Source organism: Pogoniulus pusillus, chromosome 13 (assembly GCF_015220805.1).
Source record: "Pogoniulus pusillus isolate bPogPus1 chromosome 13, bPogPus1.pri, whole genome shotgun sequence".
Lineage (NCBI taxonomy): Eukaryota > Metazoa > Chordata > Aves > Piciformes > Lybiidae > Pogoniulus > Pogoniulus pusillus.
In genome coordinates, this window is record NC_087276.1 from 18769626 (window position 1) to 18786848 (window position 17223).

A 17223-nucleotide genomic window follows, 5' to 3' on the forward strand; every position below is an offset into this window, starting at 1 on the left:
CACTGGAAATAAGGTGCTGCTGTTGCTGCACAAAGCTCAGAAGCCTACAACCATAAGTTGTTGTTAGTTGTGTTGCAAAGGCAGTTGGTCATTGATAGCTGATACAGAAAAAAACTCTGTCACTAAAAAACGCAGCTGAAGGAGTGCTGAAGGAGTGATGAAGCCAGGCCAGGGAAGGTAAAGTCTCTGCTTCAGTTAGCAGGTGACTTCACCATTTACTTGCATGCCCACCAGTATGATGAACATGACATTTTATGACCCGTGGCAGGAAGCATCATGTCCCACCAGCCACTGCTCTGTCAGAGGTGATTCTGGCAATCTGTGTTCTCGAATCAATAAAGCATCCTATCAGACGTTGCTAGGCACAGATTTTTCCACATGTAGACACACATGCTGTGAACACTGAAAAGGAGATTGAAGCCAAGTTTTAGTACAAAGATTTCCAGGTCCACAGAAGTTTTTTAATTATATGCCAGTGTGTCAATAGGTGCTTGAGCTGAAGCAAACCATGGAGGCGGCATTGCCACAGACTCAAAACACTGGGGGATCTCACTGCTCTACTCACGTATCTTAGAATCTGAAGATCATTTAACAAGTGCATCACATCAAGGACCACTGAACTGACAGTCAGTTCATCAGCTTCTATGGATGACCACCTACAGATGTACACTGAGACCTACATGAAATATTCCTTTCAAGATCATTTTTCTGTAACTTAACCAAATTTAGAACCGTCATGATGGTGAGAAGATGTCACGCTGCTGCAGCTTAGAGTGAGCATCAGTGTTAGAAAGCCAAGGATTTTCAATAAATGTAGGTGGTGCCTCATAGCCTAAGTAGGGACTGGCCTTTAATTCCTGAGAACTTTTTTCCTGAGAAGCAGTATTTAACATCATCTCAAAGCTAAGGACGTGAGGAGGAAGTTCTTCGCCATCCGAGTGGTGAGAGCCTGGAATGGGTTGCCCAGGGAGGTGGTTGAGGCCCCATCTCTGGAGATGTTTAAGGCCAAGCTGGATGAGGGTCTGGCTATGGTGGGGGGGGGGGATTGGAACTAGATGTTCCTTGTGGTCCCTTCCAACCCTGACTGATTCTATGATTCTATGTTGATGAGGTACCATATTTAAGCAAACTTCTGGTCCTATTTATCCCAACCTTTCCAAATGCTATAAAAAACCCTTGAAAGTGAAAAGTCAAAGACAATTTGCATCCACTCATTTCCACAGCTTAGATGTTTGAAAACGCTCAACAAAGCTCCCCTCTCTTTTTCAATTGTGGCCCTCTCGTACACAGTGTGCTCTGTCCTGCCACTTTAAACAGGACACCCTTTGTCAATGAGACGCACTTGTGTCCTTAAAAGGCAGGAGGCTAATTTCTGGGAGATTACAGCTGTGGCCTCTTCTGAGCTCTTCTGCTTGTTTGTGTGTTGTTGGACATCGGGTAAGACAGAGAAAAAGGAACGTTTTGCTCAGAGGATCCTAACTTTGAGACAGCATCAAAGGACTGGGGGAGAAACTTCAGAGAGAATATTTGTAGCATTCATCCAAGCAAACATAAAGCAGAAAAAGTCTAGAAAACAGAAATATTTACTCTCTTTTTTCATCGAGAAAAAGTGGTGCATGGGAGCAATAGATTTCAGAGCTGGTCCAAGACTCCTCCCTCAGCTTTGTTTATATAATAAACAACCAGATGCTCCCATGCATGCTAAACTTTAGAGATGTGAGCAGTCAGCCTGAACAACTCACACGGTTTGGGTAAGCAGAGGCTCCCTCTGAGCCCTCAAGACCCATATGGGAGGCTCACACTACCGAGTGGCATTCAGCTCCCACCTCTATGTGCCAGGCATTTATTTATTTATTTATTTCCCATTCACTCCTGCAATTAAGTTTTTCCAGAGCTGGATGAGAAAAGATGTGCAAAGATCAGCTGAGGGCTCAGCTCTGTCACTCTGCTTCACGACCAGCCAAGGATATGAGGTGACTGTGAGAAATGCAACAGGATAGGTTCCGTTGGGTCACTGTGCACCAAACAGGTGGCACTGGGAGAAGTGATTCCTGTAAGTCTGTTAATTCCCCTCTGCATTTTCCAGTAAATTAAAAAGAAATGAGCTGGGAGCACTGTAAAACACAGAGGCACAACTTTTAACCCTAAGAATTTTTAGGCAAGAACTTCAGAAAGGAAAAAAACAAAAACCTAAGAAGCATTTCAATTCTGCCCTTTTTTAATTAGCTTCATGCTGCTGAAGGAGAGGACTTGTCTGGTCTCAGGTTATTTCACCAATATTTTACAAAAGTAGCAAGTGGCAGAGGATTACTGCATCTCAATTGCAGGGCAAATATTCCATTAATAAGAGTTTTTAATGCTGCATTAAAACAAACTCAACAACGCAAAGCGCACTGAGCAGAACAAACATTACTTAATTATCACTCTGAAAGCAAAAGGGTCAGAAGATTGCCGTAGCCTTAGCCAAGCAGAGATACATCACATAATGGAACTGCACGCTTTGCAAAGCTGCTCCAGTAGTAGTTTCCCCCAGCAAAGCTAAACAGACTACACTTTTGTATTCTCACTCAGCAAGGGAACACAATCTCGGGGACTGTTTCCTCTCCTCAGGAAGCCCCAGATTCTATGCACAAGACTATAATCACTATTCAAACAGCAAAGATGGGGGAATTACGAAGTGATTTCTAGCTCGGCTTCATTTACTTAGCCCAGGCTGCCCTGAATACTGCCAAGGTCTGACACGCACGCCTGCTTGCTCCTTCCCTTTGCAGAGCAGCCTGAGTTTGCCCAAGAGAGCAACGAATGTGCAGAGCGTGGCGTTGTCCAGGATCCCAATCGCCCTGCAAACCAAGCCCAGCTGTACATTGTCCTGCAGACAGAGAGGCGCAAACGGAGAGTCACTTACCGCACCTTCCACTACAAGCACTACAAAGTCGGTAAGCGGCGGGCTGCGTGCGCACGGCGGGGCACAGGGGCGCGCAGCGGCAGGGCACAGGGGCGCGCAGCGGCGGCGCCAAGCCGCTCACTCGGACAGCGCTGACATTGGAACCAACTCTTGCTGACACAACGCTCGCGAGAGCTGCGGGCAGCCCTTCCGCGCCGGCGGACGTCTGCTCGGCGGCTGCGGGGCTGCGGGCAGGGAGCCGGCGGGGAGAAAGGCAGGCGTGAGCTGCTACAGGAAAGGGAGGATGCGGGGATTTGTACTCAGCACCGGGCAACTGCTTTCTAACCTAGACAGACAGAACTAGAAGTGCAGTAAAAGCCTGCCCTCTCCTTCCGTTGCCTTGCTCAGAGCACCCACCTCACCTCTACGTTTTCGCAGCTGTACAGCTGCCATGAGCCCCACCTTGAAGTCCCTCAAACTTTTCTGTGTGTTCTGAGCAGTTAATCTTGCTCTTAACCAGCTGTGGCAGATAAAAAGAAGCATCCTCTGCAAGGACATATCAACAACTGGCAGCATCAGCTCTGTCTCTTGACCCGTGGCCGTCTGTAGGAGTCTGCATTGTCTACAGGAGTCTGCATTGTCCTCTTCTGCTGTGTTCAAGATGATGACCTGTGTGGTGGCACAAGCTGGTTTCTCGCTCTCCTTATGCTTTCGAGAGGAAGTCACCCGTGCTGCCTAGCACACCTGACGCCCTCCTTTTGCCTGAACCTCTCAAGCCTCTTTTCGGCAAGAATTCAGCACTGCAGGTGCAAAGCCAGTTTAAAACACAGGCCAGAGCTGGACGCAGAGCACATCTGGGCACATGTCCCACAGTGCAGAGGGCATATTTGAACTGCAACTGTTTCAATGTGAAAATGAAGGCAGGGGTGGAGAAGATCAATACATTCCACGCACCCTCTTTACAAAGTGTCTTGTCAAACCCACATCACCGAGCCAACACCTGGAACAAGGTCACCCCTTGGTGGTGGGGCTGCTGTTCCCCAGCAGCAGCTGCTCGTCCCCAGCAGCATCTGTTCTCTAGCTCTGCTCTGAAAAAAGAAGAGGCAATTCTTCCACGATTTAAGGGTCTCTTCTACTGAAAGCCTTTGCTTCCCCTGTTAGAGCCAAAGACAATTACTTTCCCCTCTGTTTAATAATCAAACTACATTTCTGTTTCAATTACACAAAAGCAATATTTGGCAACGCATAGAAGAGGAATAAAGCAGAAATAAAAAGTTAAGTATGAAGTTTATAGACCTTAACGTGGAGACTACAAATGGTTTTTAAAAGCTAGCATGTGAAATAGTGTTTTAATAGAGAAAAGCTCAAGAAAGTGTGGCCATTGCAGCTCTCCCAGGAGTTTTACAGCCTTCCTTTAGGATCAGACATTTGATAAGTATCCTGCAGGGACATGTTCCAGTCTAAACCTAAACCTTGTTTTAAATCCCTGAGCTTTCAGCAGAGAAGTGTCCAATCTAGTTAGCTGGAAATTCACAATATTCAGAATATTAATTACGAAATAAGATCTATTCAGAGTCAACTCTTGCTGATCAAAGCTCCTTCTCCTGCAGGAAAAGCCAAGTTGTGCTCTTCAAGGCATTTTCCAATGTCCTCTGATGTGCAGATTCACTCTGCTGCCTCTCTAACACTTTTGGAAGCCTGGCCAGGTGACACACATTTGCTGTGACATCAGAAGGATGAATCATAAACCCCAAATCTTGACAGAGGCCACGTTTAAAGGAGGTATTTCTGATGCTTGTGACAAACCATTATGCTCTCACCCCCCAATATCTGCCTTGAGCAGCAGAGAAACAGCAGGAGACTCAAACACTAAAAGTGTTGTTTCTGGCTTCATTTCCCTAGCTGACCGTGTTGTCCTACATCTGCTGTCACCACCAACTCCCTTCCCCTCCCTTCACCCCTCTCTGCTCCCCTTTACACTGCCCAAGGCGCCTGAAACAGCCTCCTGCTCTGAGGCAGACACAGCTAATAAATGCAAAATGTGAAGCTCTTCTATGAGCTCTGACAAGGTGACTCTGGGATAAGAGAATCAACTAGCTCAGGCTGTTTCTCAGGCAGCAGGAGGCACCGAGTTCAGCTTTTGGGTTACCTGAATGTCTTCAGGGAAGAGGGACATCAGGACAGGCTGTTTAGACCGTTTTGCTCCTCGCCCATTGTGCTTTGGTCTGATGGCAGACCATTATGCTGTACATTTCAAAGAAAACTCGGCCCCCTTCTATATTTTTTTTCCCTTTAATTAAAAAATTAACATATAAATTGAAGTTTCACAACTGTGTGCTCTGAGAGGGAACACTTATTTTAGTTATTACTTAGCTGAATAAAAATACCTGCCTGAAAATTGGAGATCAAATGCATTGAATACCTTCAGTAATTCCCTGTTTTCTCAGTTTTCCTTTGGGAGCTGGAAAGGAAAAGAGACCCAAACCAGCAGCTAGAGCACCAAATGTGTCTAGATGTGTGTGGAGAGATTTGCTAGAGCTGTTGTGTGTGTGCACACAGAAATGTCTCTCTCCACCTATCATCCTAGCCATAGTGCTGGGTGGGGAGTGGTGATGTTGAAGGTCTGTAGACACTTACTTAAGGCAAAATTCTTCTCAATTCTGACCAGAAAGAAAAGTGTCTTTGGGGCATTTAATGTGTATCTGTAGAAAGAGACATCACACTGACAGAGACATTTGGGTGTGAGAGATGTCCAAGTCTCTCAAGAGATGAAAGTAAAGGCCAGCTCCGGGGAAGGCTGACATTTAGTGGGATAAGAAGCTTAGAGAATTTAAACACTGTGCACTATAGAAATATCAAAGACTGATTGTGATTGAGTTCACTGCTCAGCTGCCCCTCAGGATGTTACCTAAGCATGTGAAGATGTTTACAGTTATATGATCATCCTAAATCGTGGACAGCCTGGGTAGTCACAAAAGACATCCAGTTGGAAGAGACCTCCAACCCTTGACCCAGCGCTGCAGGGGCAGCTCCAAACCATGTCCCTAAGCACCAGCTACACAGGATGCTTGAACACCCCCAGGGATGGTGACTCCAGCACTGCCCTGGGCAGACCATTCCAATGTCTGAGAAGCCTCTCTGGGAAGAAATATTTCCTACCATCCAGCCTGAACCTCCTGTGGGGCATCTTGGAACCATTTCCTCTGCTCCTGTCACCACCAAGAAGCGGAGGCTGCCCCCTCCTCACTCCAACCTCCCTGTAGGGAGCAATGAACTCTCTCCTCAGTCTCCTCTTCTTTGGCCTGCACACCCCCAGCTCCCTCAGCCTCTCCTCACAGCCCAGCTGCTCCAAGCTCTTCTCCAGCCTCTCTACCCTGCTCTGGACAGGCTGGAGCCCCTTAATGTCCTTCCTGCAGTGAGGGGCCCAGAGTTGAACACTGTCCTCTGAGCTTTCAAGGTCTACTTGCACCTGAAGAGTCTTGTTCACCAGGTTTGAATCTGGCCTTCCAAGCCATTAGCAAGAGCACTTGGTTCTGTAAGGGTAACTTGGCTGAAAATCTGGGAAGTGTCACTTCAAAGTGAAGGACATCATGCATGAAGTGTGAACACCTGTGAGAAATATTGACATGCTATCTGTGTGTGAAAAAGAGGAAAGATATTTCTAATTGCTGAGAGAAAAATACTTTTGAGTACTTAAAAAGGCTGATAAGAAAGGTGGGGTCAGTCATTTCAGCAGGGCCTGTGGTGACAGGACAGGAGGTGATAGTATGAAACTAAAAGAGGGAGATTTAGACTGGAGAGAAGGAAGAAATTGTTTACACTCAAGGTGGTGAAACTCTGGCCCAGGTCTCCCAGAGAGGTGGTAGATGGCTCATCCCTGGAAGCATCACAGATCAGGTTGTCTGGGTTGTCTGAGCCTGCTGTAGTTGACGATAGCCCTCCTCAGGGCAAGCAGGTTGGACTGAGTGACCCTGAAAGGTCTCTTCCAACCCAGAGTGTTCTCTGATTCTACGAAAATCAAAAGGCACATTATAGCTGAACTGGATGAAATATTGTTTGTAGGAAAACATGGGGAGGTTTTGTTCAAACTGCAGCCTCGGGAAGCTCCCTCAGGAAAACTTTACCATCTCTGTTCCCTGGCTGAATTTTCACATCGAGCATCTGTGCGACCTTGGCTCAAACCTCGGAGCAAACTGCTGTGCTGTGGAAAAAAAGCTAAGAAGAAAACAAGCAAACTCGAGCTGCTCAGGATACAAAAGGTGAATTTTCACAGATAGGGGTAAGATTGCTGAGATGGGGACAGGTAGCAGCTAAAGGACTCAGAGAGAAAAACACTGAAGCTGCAAGCTGTGAAATCCTCATGTAAAACACAGAAGAAGAGAGGTCAGCAGCAGCACCAGGAGCTACTGGTGCTCAGCACTGGGGCTCTCATTCATACTATCCTACTTTGCATATGAGGAAATAAATCATTGCCTGTACTTCTAAGTTGAGACATGTGCTTGCAGAGCATCTTTCTGTGCCCAGATGCAGTGACCCTGAAAGGTTACACCTTCCTCCTCCTCCTCCTGTGTTTCTTTTGCAGTGCACCACCTGTGTACCTTCATCAGTTTAAAACAGGGACACCCTAAATAAACCCAGAGAGAGCTGCTGTATTGCTACACCTGTTTATAGCTGGTGGTCAGACTCTGAAATTCTGTTACTCTGGTTAACCACAGGAGCCTCACTTCAGGTGATCTTCCAGGACTAGCAGAAGTTCCCAGCAATAGATCTGAGAGGTAATTTGATCATATTGGGAAAGGCATTTGAGATTTATGCCAATTTATTCAGTGTAGAGAAGGCACTAACACTCAGATATCATACAATATAACTCATATCACATTAATATAACCATTAAACATGGTTATATTTTCATCTTACTGGTTCAGTTATGATCTGCTGTACCTTTTTCCTTATTACTGTAATTATAGGTTGGTATAATTGCCTCTTTATTAGTACAACTATGGTCTGTGCTGTATAAAATTCTGAGAGAAATGAAAGCCAATGAGAAAATACAACCAGTTAAAAGGTAAAGGCATTATTGTTATTTCTTTGGAATGTTTACATTCTCTTAATCCCTTGTGGAACTCTTAGACAAGTCAGCATTTTGTCTCATACAGGGATCAGATTCAATAAAGACAATAAAAGATGATTGGTGTATGTTCCCTATGGGTTGCATGAGGTTGCTACTGCCCAGTGTTTGAAAAGAGGCAGAAAGGGAACACCAGCAAAGAGCTTCAGTCTTATGTGAGCATGCTAAAACTGACTGAGTTCTAAAGGGGGCTACACAGCTTTCTGCAGATAATTTCACTGACCACACAACAACTTTCTGTTTCTTTTTATTTCCCATGGATAGGGAATCATGGAATGTCAGAGGCTGGAAGTGACCTCAAAAGATCGTCTTGTCCAGCCCCCCTGCCAGAGCAGGATCACCTAGAGCAGATCACACTGGAGTGCATCAGACAGTTCTTGAATATCTCCAGAGAGGGAGACTCCACAACCTCCCTGGGCAACCTGTTCCACTGCTCTGTCACCCTCACAGGGTTCACATGGAACTTCTTATGCATCAGCTTCCACCCATTACCCCTTGTCCTGTCACTGGGCATCACCCAGCAGAGCTGACTCCAGCCTCCTGGCACTCACCCCTTACATATTTATAAACATGAATGAGGTCACCCCTTAGTCTCCTCCTCTCCAAGCTAAAAAGCCCCAGCTCCCTCAGGCTCTCCCTGTAAGGAAGATGTTCAACTTCCTTAATGGTTTTTCATTTTAATTTAATTTCATTTTTAATTTTTAAAATTTTAAACCTTCCATTTAATTTTTAATTTTAATCATCTTTGTTTTAAATCCTGTGAAGATCTGGATAACCAAGCTTGGTTGGGAGTGATCACCTACCAATGACAGTGTGAAGTTTACAATAATAGTATGTCCTCTGATACCTAAACTCTGTGAATAACTAAGAAGTTTGATGGATCAAGGAGCTTATTAAGTGGAATTCATATATGGAAGGTGGAACTCTTCCTGGTTCTCATAATTCTCTCTCCTTATGTTAGACCTTACCACTGATCTGATCTTTCAGTTTCTGCATCCTCAAGCTTCATCCAGAGTGTTGAAAGTAGGAAGGAGAGAATCAAGCCTTACATTGGGACCTGCTAGGAGCTGCAGGTGGGAAGTTACAGAGACAGGTTCAGCATGCTCCAGCCCACTCTCCGATAAATGGGTCATAGCAGCTGAGTGTGTCAGAGCTTTGGATTTGAGGGGAAAGAATTAGGTGTTTGTTAGGAGATAAAACTTGAGATAGAGCAGTGTCCTGTCATTGCTCAGCATGGGTCTGAAGCCTGTGGGAGAGGACATTTGAGAGGTTACTGCTGCCCACGTAATGAGGGCAGCTCAGATGCACCTATGTGAAAGCTTTGCTCCAGCAGGGAGAAAGGCTGAGAGACCTGAGGCTGTTAACAGAGCCTGGAGAAGAGGAGACTGAGAAAGAGAACTCATCAGTGCTGATCAGTATATAAAGGGCAAGTGTCAGGAGGATGGGGACAGGCTCTTCTCAGCGTGAAGTGTCAGGAGAACTGGTCACAGACTGGAACACAAGACGTTCCACGTAAACATAAGGAAAAAAAACCCTTCCATTTTAGGATGGCAGAGCACTGGAGCAGGCTGCCAAGAAAGGTTGTGGAGTCTCCTTCTCTAGAGGCATTTCAAATCCACCTAGGTATATTCCTGGGTTTTTTATTCTGGGTGATCCTGCTGTAGGAGGGAGTTTGGACTATGATCTCCAGAGGTCTCTGACAGCACCTAGCACTCTATCATTCTGTGATTTTTATTCCAACAGTGTCCTTAAAAAAGGATTCATGTAGAACTATGTGATGGTTTGGGAGTTACCTGGCCCCCCACACTTAAGAAAATCACCCAGACTAGGCTCAGCCAGCTGGAAGTTAAGGAATGAAGCTGTATTGACAGCTTAGCACAATTTACAAGCATACACATACACAATATTTACAGTTACATACAAGTTAAAAGTAATACAGAAATACAATACCCCTCCCAAAACAGTCAGATTGCCAGGAGGGCTCCCGACACAAACCTTCTTCCCCCTCCCTCTTTCCCTCCTTTCAGAAATCACCAGATCAATCCCTGTATATCTCACGTGATAAATCTGGAGAGATCTGAGATGAGATGTCGAAAAAGATGATAAGGAGGTTAGAGGAAAAAGGGTTGGGTCAGATTAGAGTTAAGGCAGAGGCAACCACACAGACCCACTAGAGAGAAGGAACAAAACTGAGAACTGTGTGAGAAGTGAGTGTCTTCTCTATATTTTGACTAGTTGCATTTCTCAGCATCAAAATGAGGCATGTAAGGTACTGTGGGGTTTTTTTGTCTTTCTTCTCACAGCTGAGGAGTTAATTTCTCTCAGTGAAATATTCCAATTGGCCTCAAACCAGCGCAAACTATTGGGAAGCATTTCTCTAGAAAATAGAGGGAGCATCATTAGTTTATTTCTAGTACATTCTGGTCATGATTATTCTGCCCCGTGCAGGTTGCTGATGGATTAATCCACTCCATAAACTCATCTTTCCTTCCTCTCACCTTTGCTTGCACGAAGGAAATCCTACAAGCCTAGAACAGCTCTGCCTTTTCCCAGTCCCTTTTGCCCTCTCATGTAGCAGCATTTTAACATCGAAAACAACTCACAGGAGTGTTTTCCCTGAGCAGGGATTGCAGCAGGTTGAAACAGGAAAGGAAAACTTCAGTGCACTGATAGGGAACTTGGCACCACAGGCAGACCTCACAGACCTCAGCTGGGGGAATAGGCATTTTTAGTAGCTGCAGGAATGTTAGGATTCTGTGCTCATTCTCTCACTCTTGCCTGAAGGGAGGTTCAATACAAAATGCACAGACAGTCTGCAACCTGAAAGACTTTAAGTTATCAGACCAAGGAGCCTGGGAGGCTGAATGATGTGCCCAAGATTATAAGGAATAACTGGAGTGTGTTCAGACACAACTTGAAAACACCACCCTGGTTTTTTTTGTAACCCCCCAGTTTTAGAGCTGCAGAGTCATAGGTTTTCTTTCAAAATGCTACTAAAAATGAAAGGGGTTTTTTTTGAGGGCCATCTTGAATAAAACAACATTTCTATCCATTTTCCATGGTAAAGAGACCTCACCTCTTGGCATTCAGAGGTGGCATTTTCTATAGGTCACCAAAGGCTGCAATCAGAAGCTACTGTGGAACACTGAGAGAACTGAGATTGCTTAGCCTAGAGAAGAGAAGGAGGCTCAGGGGAGACCTGCAACTCTCTTCTCTCAGGTAACAATTGATGGGGTGAAAGAAAACTACCTCAGGTTGCACCAGGGGAGATTTAGGTTGGACATCAAGAACAATTTATTCCCCCAAACAGTTGTCAAGCCCCGGAAAAGGCTGCCCAGGGAAGTAGTGGAGTCTATCCCTGGGGGGATTTAAAAGATGTGTAGATGTTGTGCTTAGTTACACAGTTTAATTCTGGACTTGGCAGTGCTAGGTTTATGGCAGGACTCAATGTTACCTTGAAAGTCTTTTCCAACTCAGGTGATTCTATGATTCTCTTCTGTGGGGCACATGGAACCATGGTGCATAGTATTATGGGCAAGGAAAGCTACTTCAAATCAGTCTGCCTGAAAGCTGACAGCATCTCCTGTGGAGCCACCACCACAACAGGGACTCTTGTGCACAACATTAAATCATAACAAATGCTGTAGTCAGGATTTGGTCTGGAGGTGGATTCAGAAGGCACAGATGGAATCCCATGTGCCTTCCTTATTACCAAATCAGCAGCTCACTGGCATTGAAGAAAACCCATGGGCAGGCAGCAGGAGCAGCTAAGTGACTCGTACATGGTTTGCCTTTCAGTGCCTCTCCTTCAGGAACTCAGCTTAAACAAAATGACAATTTCCCATGCTGCTGGAGAAACAAAGTGCAATGGCTGAGACTTGCTCAGTGAAAACATTCAGGTGATTCTAATGTTTGTGGTCATTAAAAAGAAAAAAAAAAAAAAGAAAGAAAGGAAGAAAATCCCATCAGGAGCTGATGGAAACATGGAAAGTGTTGAAGGCCACACCAAGAAATGCAGGTGCCTGTGGCATTGCTGTTCTGGCTAAGTATGCTTGTACTTGTAGCAAATATGAGCTGGCCTCCCCAGCTGGAGGACAGCTCCATTGTTTAGGATTCAACCATGGGAAAAGCAAAAAGCAGTTTGATAACTCTCCTGTGCTGCCTTTTCTCTCCTCCTCCTTTTAGTCCACCTCCGACACTCCCTAGTTTTTAGTCAGCTATTCCCAGCGTTGCCAAAAAGCGTGCAGCAATGTTCTTGGTGTGAAGCTCTGTTCTTACACACGGGATACAAGCAGTGGTATTCTCTAACAAATGCTAACAGCAGCCATAAAGCAGCAAAATAGAATAACACCAAGAACAATCAATAAAAACCTGCCCCAGAATTCAGCAGGAGACAGGGAAAGGAGCTGAATCAACCTGCTTCAGAAAGAAACTTGGGAGCTGTTTCAAGAGGAGGTAGACAAGGAGTAAAAATTTTCAAATGTTGCTGAGATGATTGTAGCAGACCAGGCAGGAAACAAGGTGTTTGACCAAAGGGAATGTAAATGAACAGCTCCAAATCTTTCTATGCATCCCAAATCACTATCTTGCTGGGATGAAGTGCACCCAGCATGTCACCATGCAGATGATTTTAAGCTAATGCTGAGAAAGATGTTTCAGTGATGGGTGCCTGGACAGTGGGAATTTAGGTCATGCTAAGCAGCTGATAGATGAGCAATGGGAATTCAGTTTATGGGCTCAGTCCAGAGCTTCTCCAAAATAGGGGAAAAAAAAACAATCAACCAACCAAAAAAAAAAAAAGACATAAGAAACTGCAATGTGTACAGCACCAGGTCCTCCAAACATGCTCTTGTTTTTTTTTGTCTCACCAAGTTATTGCAACAGTGGTGTGTCCATGGATACCTACCCATCCTGGAGTGCACGCCTAGACACATCCAGCTCCTGTTTATAGGCAATCCCAAAAGCCATGTGGATGGCAAGTGGAAAATGGGACTGTGCACAGCCAGTACCCAGCAGCCTTCAGAACAGAGCCATGGTGGATGTAAATAAGCATTTATTTTGGATGATCAGACAAAGAGTCACACATAAGCATCTCCGAGCTCCAGCTTAGTTGTCTGCTCTTTAGACTAAGAGCTTTCCACTGCTGAGCAATGTGGGTTTAACCTTGGGAAGACAGCACCTGCCTGCAGCAGCTGGAGGGATTTTCCAGCTCTTCCTTGAGTACCTCTGCTGTTGGGACATGGGATTGCTGTGGAATGAGTGGTCAAAGGGCTATTCAACATGTGCGTTGCTGTCCATCTAGGATGCTACCCTTGAGCCAAAATGCAAGCCAGGAGCTCAGGGGTTAATGGGTATATTGAGAGGAGATTTTCCAGCTTAGCTATTTCCTTTACATTTGTAGATTCAGCAGCAGCTCCAGAAGCACCTCCTGTGCCCCAACAGGTATTTATTCACTAAAGACAGATGTATTGCCTCCTCCTCCTCACCTAAAGATCCCATGGGGGCACATGCAGCCTGCTAAACCCAACCACCTCACTTGAACAGTGGATGCGTAATAAACCTCCAGATATCAGCTGGAAATGATGATGACAATGCAGGGAATGCCCAACCCAGTGACAACAGCCAGTATCTGTCAGAGCAAACATTCCAAGAGCAGCTTTCATGTACTTCCTTGTGGCACTTCAGAAAACAGTTCCTCTCCCTCATTGCTGGGCTAAGGATCTTTACCAAGGACTGTATGACCTTTAGTTGTCTCTTCCCAACCAAACCATTCTATGATCAACCGATCTGTTTGGGCATGTCCCTGCTTACTATAGGCATATTGAACTCAGTGACCCTTCCAACTCAATGCATTCTATGATTCTATGATTTCTGCACTGCAAGAGTGGTTAGGCATTAGAGCAGGCTGCCCAGGGAGGTGGTAGAGTCACCACCCCTGGAGGTGTTCAAAAAACATATAGGCATGGCATTTTGGTTCACAGTTTAATGGCCATGGTGGTGTTGGGTTAATGGTTGGACTTGATAATCTTAGAGGTCTTTTCCAACTTTTATGATTCTATGATTGATTGTAGGAAAATCCTCTTGTACAATTTTAGGGAGTAAACCTTTCAGAAAGCTGTACTCAGTCTTCAGCCCATGACTAGAACTTCAGTCAGGAGCAGGACTTTTCATCTAATGGGGTGTGCAAAGAGATGAGCTGTGAGCAGCCTTAGTGAAAGTTTTCAATTTAAGTGTCATTTGGTGCAAACAGAAGGATAGGACATACTGAAAACCACAAAGCAGCCTTTGTCAGCACATACAGCTTATTCCCATGTGACTGTAAGGCCATAAAAGGTGACAATGTTGTGTGGAAATGTTTATGGGGAAGATCCTTGGTGACACTGAAGAAAACAGAGGTGTTTGTCTGAGACTGAGTCAGCCAGAAATGAATTGTGGAGTGTTGGGCAGGAGCTGCCACCTCAATAGCAGTGGAAATAAGAGGTAGGCTGGGGGCAGGTGGTGAGGACAAGTCATTCAGATTTGGAGTGCAACCATCTGCCTGTAGGCCCTGTTGTCCTCATGGTGCCTCCAAGTCACATGAAGCAAGCCTGATCCTGGCTCCCATTAGCTCATTTACTAGAACCCTTTGGCATGGCACATGGGAGAACATCCGTCAGGACAGAGCTGCCAACGCCTGGACTTCCAGCACTCCACACAATGCCTGGCATCTCTGCAGCACTGCTAGCAGGAAGGACTCTGGGTCCAACACCATGCAAAGTGCCAGTGCCTCCCATCATTATTATCTGCCTTTCACAGGATGCCTCAGAGTTCCTCCATGGGACAGCTGCTCTGGTGCATCACGTCAGAGCCCAGGCTCAAGCTATTAATGCCTCTTAATGCCATAGTCCACATTCTGACAGTGCAGGCTGTTGGGCATCCCTTCATCAGCATAGCAGGGATATTGAAACACCAGCCCTAAAAGCTCCAGATCTGCATGCTGCCAAAGCCTGCTACCCACCATGTGGCAGTCTATAGGAAAACCATAAGTGCTCAAAATGCTACTTATTTCAGAGGAAAATGATGGACATTCAGGTCTGAGCATTCACAGATCCAGGGCATGAATCATAAAATGGAAGGGACCACTAAAGGTCAAAGGCCATTCAATTGAATGCCACTAAAGTATTAAAGGGCACCCCCAACCAGAGCAGGTTGCTCAGAGCCCTGTCAAGCCTGACCTTAAATGTCTTTAGGGATAGGACCTCCACCACCTCTCTGGGAAACCTGTTCCCATGTTCCACCACCCTCATAGCAAAAAACTTGTTGAAGTCCAATCTAAATCTGCCCCTCTCCAGTTTAAAATCATTGCACTTTCACTGTGGGCCATTGTAAATAGCTCCTCTCCAGCTTTCTTGCAGACACCCTTCAGGTACCAGAAGGATGCTCTAAGGTATCCTTGGAGCCTTCTTCTCCGCAGGCTGAACAGTTCCAACTCTCCCAGATTTTCCCCATAGAAGAGGTTCTCCAGCCCTTTGATCATCTTTGTGGCCTCACCTGGACCCTCTCTGTCATGGACCTGCTCCATGCTTAAAGTAATCTGAATTTTCCTTTTCCAGGTGCCCACCTGTTTATGAGATAACAGCTGAGCATTACAACCAGCCTTGCAAAGCCACAGCAACAAAATATTGCTGCTTGTTCTGCTGGCAGACTGCTCGCATTGCTCTAATTCAGGCAGCAAACCATTTTACAATCACCACAGACATGTAAATGAGCCCAAAAACTGGTGTTTATTTTGCTGCCTTCCAAATTTAGGCTGACCTAAATAATTTAATACAAAATTTGCAGCAATGAGAAGACAATTTGGTGGACACATATGGGGAACACACTGAATTTGTACTATGGAATTGTTACTCCTCTGAGTAAGGGATGATTCACCCTCCAACCCTGCTGTAAATGCTGGCCCCACATTCACTTTGGCAGCACAAATGGAACTCTGCAAACACTGCAGACCCTCCCCATCTGCCCACCAGTGGAGTTGAAAACAGAGGAACTTCCACATGCTGGGGACACACTTAGTGTCTGAGTGTCACAACAGACAGGTGTCCCCAGGTTGTATATTAAGTTGCAGCTGACAAACTCTCTTTGCTAACAAGAGTAAGTGAAGGGAAGCAGAGAGGAGAGCTGATCCCACCACTGCATGGCCACCTTGCCCTGGACACTGCATGGCAGTTATGGTAGCAGGGGCTGATGAAACATAACAGCTCAACCCAGATGATTTGAGGTTCTCCATCCAGTAATCAACAGTCACCTGCTTCATGAGCAAAGTGAAAACAAAGGTCTGAACTGATGGGTTCTAATTACTGAGAGATGAAAAGAAAACATGAAACAGGCAGGCCTGGCATCAACGTGCTCACCAATGATTTTTAGCAAGATGAAAAACCCACTGGAGTGTGTGGGAAGCTGGCACCGAGGCTTTTCATCTCAGATGTGTTAGTTTTCTGTTCACAGTTATGGCTAGCTGCCATATCTGTTCCAGTGGGATGAGCCACATCACCTCCCTGTGCATCAGAGGACTTTTAGAGAAGGGCTGTGAACAGCAGGATTTGGGCTTGGACAATTTTGACCTTTGATTCAGCACCCAAGGAAAGGAAAACAATTATTTCTCTCATTTTTTCCCTTCCATTCTATCCTTTCCCAAAGCTCTTTGGACATTCCCACCCCCCTCACCCCCCCCAGCAATATCATAACTTTATAACTGTTCTTTGGAGTATCTTGTCTTATTATGTACTGATGGATTTCCTCTATAATAACCTGCAGCATTGTCATAAATTCCAGCATGCTTTACATTTCATAGATACTCTATCACAGTAAAATAAGTGAAACTTAAGTGTGAGCTTAAGTGCAAGATTAAATGCCTTAATCATACTTCCAGGTGGACTCCAGTGCCTTCTTGGATTAAGACTGCAAATCACATTTCAGCCACCAAGCAGATTAAAGTACAAACATAAAGCAGTGAGGCACCTGAACACTTACTATGCTGACAGTCCTACAGGGATCTTCAGTGCATACAAACAATGCAGCTTTGTGGCTCAAAGCACTTCAGTCTCAGCACCTTCACAAGTGTCTCTTAAAACAGCTTTTCCAGGCCCAAACCCACACCCAAATCAAAGGTACTTCCCAGCAGGATAAGCAGGGCTGAGGAATCTGTCTTTTGGACACAGCCTGAAGATGCAAA

At 45.4% G+C, this 17223-nt stretch overlaps 1 protein-coding gene across 3 annotated transcripts in view; it reads right to left on the reverse strand.

The window, feature by feature from the left end:
- The window catches only part of BCHE (butyrylcholinesterase), a 41348-nt gene extending 38291 nt beyond the window's left edge, over positions 1-3057 (reverse strand). Inside the window, exon 1 of one of the 3 annotated variants that reach the window (XM_064153272.1) lies at positions 2911-3050. The gene's annotated coding sequence lies outside the window, so the exon portion shown is untranslated. Of the gene's footprint in view, positions 1-2905 lie in introns of all 3 variants that reach the window. The other 2 variants (XM_064153271.1, XM_064153273.1) reach the window with 2 other exon arrangements.
- Between the last annotated feature and the right edge of the window lie 14166 nt (positions 3058-17223).